This window comes from Myodes glareolus, chromosome 13, assembly GCF_982192425.1.
Source record: "Myodes glareolus chromosome 13, mMyoGla1.1, whole genome shotgun sequence".
Classification (NCBI taxonomy): Eukaryota; Metazoa; Chordata; class Mammalia; order Rodentia; family Cricetidae; genus Myodes; species Myodes glareolus.
The window spans coordinates 58,188,039-58,193,498 of NC_142038.1; the positions used below are offsets into that span (position 1 = coordinate 58,188,039).

The 5,460-nt window shown below is 34.8% G+C and overlaps 1 pseudogene; it reads right to left on the bottom strand.

Annotated features, from left to right (window-relative positions):
* Window positions 1-227: 227 nt before the first annotated feature.
* On the bottom strand, window positions 228-1,022 carry LOC125405729 (cytochrome b5 type B pseudogene; annotated as a pseudogene).
* Window positions 1,023-5,460: the final 4,438 nt, after the last annotated feature.

Sequence of the window (5,460 nt, forward strand, 5' to 3'; positions counted from 1 at the left end):
GCAATTGCTTTTATCCAATGACTTATCTTTCGGTCCCTTACTTTTAAAAATCATAAATAAGATCATTTGGTAGCTGTGTTTCAAATAAGAGAGACATATCTTCATGAATTAAACTCCTTATGATAAAGACAAAGTTAATCAGAATTTAAAAATAAACTTACTTAAAAGAAAAATGGGAAAAGATTCAAAATTAGAGTGCTGTTCTCTTAAATATATCTAATGCGAAGTCAAAGTATGGGAAATCATATATTGTCCCCAAAGGCCATGTCACTACAACATCGGAACTCTAATCATAGGCATAAACTCTTGAAATGAAGAAAACAAGTAGAAGCCAGTGAGAAGAAACCCTAGCAAGGACACAATGTGAGTAGGTGCTTTGGGCATCAGGCTCTGGCTGGTGAAGGACCCTGATCCTAGATTGAGGAGGATAGATATCTGGTCAACCATCTTGACTCCAAGTGGGGAGGAAAACAGCTGGCGGATTTAAGGAGGGAGCATCGTTGCAGCCTCCACAGTAAGTGTCTACCTCTCGCTCCAGAAGCATGCGCTCCCACACTCCAATATGGTCACCTCAGGAGGATTTGCTGTCGGTCGTGAAGTGACGATACAGGAACCCTACAAGAATGGCGCCCACCACAGGGAGAATCCAATATGCCCAGCAACTTTTGCATGTACTGCTTTGTGAAGGATCCTTTTTACCACTTTTAGGTTTAAGGTCACTCGGATGGACATCACCAATGTAGTACTGCTTTAGCATCTCCTTGGCATCAGGGGAGTGGCCAACATCTTCAAAGCTTTCTGTTGCTTCAGCACCAGCTTGTTCCAGCAGAACCTCTTCCCCACCAGGGTGCTCGCTGAGGAAGCGGGTGATATCGTAGACTCGCCCGTGGATCACCATCCACGTCTCCTCCGCGGAGTTTCGCTTCACCACCTCTTCCAGCTGGTAGTAGGTGACGGAGGGGTCGCAGCTCTCGTCATTCCCGCCGCTGCCGCTGGCCTCTGGAGTCGCCATGGGGTCTGAGTCCCTCCGCATCACAATTTTGTAATGTGCAAATCAAATAAAACTTCAGAGAATGAAAGGGTTTGAAATAGCACTTGCCTAGAAGAGAGAAATTTCTGTTGAAAATTTTAACATGTGGTAAATCTTTTTGATAAGGAATGGGAACCATAAGAGAATGAGATTCATTGCTAAATGTTCATTTTCTGGCAAATTTACATCTAAATGATAGCACGTAGCTGGTTTCAGGAAAACAGTATGCAGAGGCCTGTTTCTCAGTCCACACTGAAAGACAGCCATGTCAGCATTTTAAGGCATTGGAAAGTCAGCAAAGAGTAATGTAAGACATTAGTCTTGCTTTTCCTTCATTTCAATAGAAACTTGAGTTTTGTTGTAAAATGACTCAACATGCATCCATAAATATATGTACACATGATAATTTTAAAATCCTAGATTCAGAGTAAACTGGTAATTTCAGTTAAGTTTTTACCATCCCTATTATATGTATCTATATAAGTGAATGATAACACAAGCTTCTTTAGAACTTGTGATGTATGCTGCAACCCATAAACCAATTCACTTTTTGAGATAGAGTCCCACCATGTAGTCCATGTTAGCCTCAAACTCAGAATTCCCTTATCACAGACTTCTAAACGATGTGGTAGCAGTGGCACACCATGATACAGAGACAAATGTCACACTTTTTATGACAGAATATAAAACACAGTTTCAATGCAAGATTGTGTACCTAAAGTATAAAAAAAAATCTGTAAATAGTTTACTAAAGTTTTTATTAAGAACATACAAATTATTGGAAAAAGAGGCCATTTGTTACACCGTCAATCCTTAAATCATAAAATTGTACATAATTTTCATCTAAATTCTACTGTTTTTCATTTCTGAGACTCTTTCCAAAACCATAAACTATATTTATAATAAGAAATCTATTAATATATTATATTTATGTCTGAGTATGTGTGTGTGTGAATGTGTATGTAAAAAATATGTGAGACAATAATATAGGTTGGGGTGACAACATCTTTGGGGAATTATTAAGGACCTGAGCTTTATTTCATTATGAAAAGTAAAAGTTATAAAATATTATTGCTATAATATAGTTAATGTGTATATAGGTAATTCAACAATGATTGAGTAAATTACAATAAAGATTTCTGTAACATACTCAAGGAAAAAATGTTTAAAACTTTAGTGAAAGTCAATAAAATATTCATATTGTGATTAGATGAGGACATAGTGGTAGAGATGGAAAAACCTCCAACTTTAGGACATATTTGGATATATCATTAATTGAATTATAAAAGGACTATTGAATTAGAAAGTGAAGAAAACCACCGACATGGGTAGGTTTTTATTGTAAGCATCTAGGGCAAAGACAGAAAGATGATGGGCTGGGAGGTATTCAGAATTTTAAGCATGCTGAACCATTGTGTGTACCAAAAGAAGACACTAGAATGCTAAATTTGGAGCTCATGATGGAGATCTCAGCATAAATACATGCATGGAGAAACAGGCAGCATATAATCAACCCTATCTGATCACTGCAAGTAGGAATATTTCCATTGCAGAGACATCTGGTTTCATAATGATTTCCTCAAACGTTTTTGTGGAGAGAAGATACTGTGAAATGAGAAAAGCCAGCAAAGCTTTTTAAATTCTTCATAAGTAGACAAAATACTAAATGATTCCAAAATGAGATGAATATTGATATATTTTATAACTTAGATAATTTTTTTAAATATGAGCAATTTATATACACTAATATATGAAAAGGATAGGCTATTGAGAATTAAAAAATGACAAATTCTAGTTCTGTTCTATTACCTTCAAATTCCATTTTTTTATGCAGTCAAGTCATATTATACTGATTATACATACAATACTGTCATTATCCAACCCTCAACTGTAGGATGTTAAAGTTGTTTACCATTCATTGCTATTGTAAGTAGACTCCCCTTAGATGAAGAGCTATAGGGAATGGGGATGCTAAGAAAAGAAACATCAGTTTTTCTCATAGATGAGCATGCTAGTTGGTTACACAGTACCAAATGGTCAACCCTACAAGTATATACATTCAAGCAACACTAAAAGGAATCATGAATTTGAGATAGAGTGGAAGCAGTCATGGAAGCTTTTTGAAGGAAGAAGTGGAAAAAATTATGAAAATATATTACACATACATGAAATTTAGAAAATAAAACTAGAATAAAATTTTAGTGAACAGAGTAAAAAGTAAGAACAGAAGAAAAGTGTTTCTGTTGATGAAAGTAAAAAAAAAATCTCCACTTTATTCTTTCAAGAATTTTGTTTTTTAAGTACTTTACATATCAAAAGTTTCACACACATGCAGCTTGAATGGAATTTGTCTTATGGAGAGATCTAATCTACTTCTCCTTTCTCCCATCCACTAAGAATATTACTACGTTGGCCAACAGATTAGAATAGAAGGCATTCTGCTTGACTTTGTTCTTATTTACTTTTCTATTGTCTTTACCAGATACCATGGCCAAGGTGACTTATAAAATAAATCATTTGATTGGAGGCTTACTTACAGTTTGAGAGGATGATTCCATAATTATCATGTCTTGGAGACAAGGTACTGAAGCAGTTGACATCTCATCTATAAGCCCAAGGAAGAAAGAGCTAAGTGAGAATGTTGTGGGGGTTTGAATCTTCAAAGCTTGCTCCAGTTACACATCTAGTCCAAAAGGACCACCCATCTCAATCTTTCCTAAACCTAATAATTCCAATACATTCAAACAAAGCATTCTTAATATTTGAGCCTCTGGGGTCTATTCTCATTCAGAGCACCATATCTTCTAAGGCTAACTCACAAAGGTTGGCTGACTTTGTTAAATAGGACTTGGCCATTTTATAAATACAAGAAGACTGTTCTAAGTTAACACGGTGGGCACATATCTGTTATCCCAGCACTTGGGAGGCTGAAAAAGGAGGATCCTCATGTATTCAAAATGAGCCAGTTATGAAAAGTGACATCAAAGCCAACTTGTGCTGCATAGTGAGCTGGGGACCAGGCTGAGTTTAAATGAATTTAAGTCTTCCCAGTGATTTGCAGTGGAAGCTATATAAAGAATTACGAAACACTTAATAACAGAGATCCAAGGACTATAACTTCATGCTGCTGGATGCTAGAGACATAGATGCCAACTGACAACTGAAGTAAAACATTAAACAATTGACTTTGGAATGAAAATTTTAACAATCATCATTGAGTTTTCCTTAGAAAAACATCTTCCTGAAGAAGCCCATGAATTGCCAGAACCCAAGGAATTATAAGGAATAAGCACATAGTAAATTATTTAGTTTTCCAACCAAGAAAATCTGTGATTCAAATAATTATTTTTAATTATTTCGGGGAGTGGATTTAAAACCAAAAGTACTAACTTAAATGTGCTTTCCCTCCCTCACTATGATCAGGGGCAAAACAAAGCCATTTAATATTGTAACACAAACTTTTATATAATCCTGGAAGCTCTAGAGTATAAGCAAAGAAAACAAAATAGAAATTACAAGCACTGCCAAAGGAAGAAGTACACATTGAATTTTCAAAGAACATGATTGTCTACTTAAAAAATCTGAAGAAATCTACAAGACAATTGCTTAGAACAAATAAGTAAATTTAGCAGGTCACAGGACAGAAGGTCAATATAAAAATCAATTTTATTTATGTGTACCAGAAGCAGAAAATTTGAAAATGGAACACAAATCAATATGATGTACCATAACATCAAACATAAAATAGTTAAGAATAAATTTACAAAGCAATGGAAAAATCTCAGGCCATTTCTTAATATCACTTCAATTCTATGGGTATATTTCAGATTTGAAGTTATTTTCATAATGTGCATCTATGATAGGACTCAACACCACAAGTTTCTGCTTTTGGGAAGATCCACAGTATGGGTTAACAATTAAGCTTTTTAAAGTTTCTTTCAAGTTACAGTAAAAACAACGTCAATATCAATGTTAGTGGGGTTACAACTATCAGATTAGAGAGGAGACTGAAGATTACTCGAAATCAATAATGAAGCCTTAACTGAAGGAGTAGACTTTGTCATTAAAAGCACAATGTGACTTGTATGATCTTACATGGGTTGAATATAGGAAAACTTGATTGTTAAAAGAAATGTTAAAAATAAAATGTGATCTAAAAATAAAGCAGAAATCCAAGATTTCATATTGATAAAAGTGAATGATAATATGTGAATATGAAAGAAATCTCTTCCTTACAGGTGGGTATCACCAATAAACACAGAAGTAATAGGAAATCCACAAAGATTTCTAAAATTAGTTGGTGAACATTGGATTAGATATAAGATGTTTCTGTATTCTCAGAATACCTCCAGAAAAATCAATTACTTATTGTAAGGGAGAAAAATCATAACTTTACTTTCGAAAAACCTGGGGGAATCCTATTTTAACAA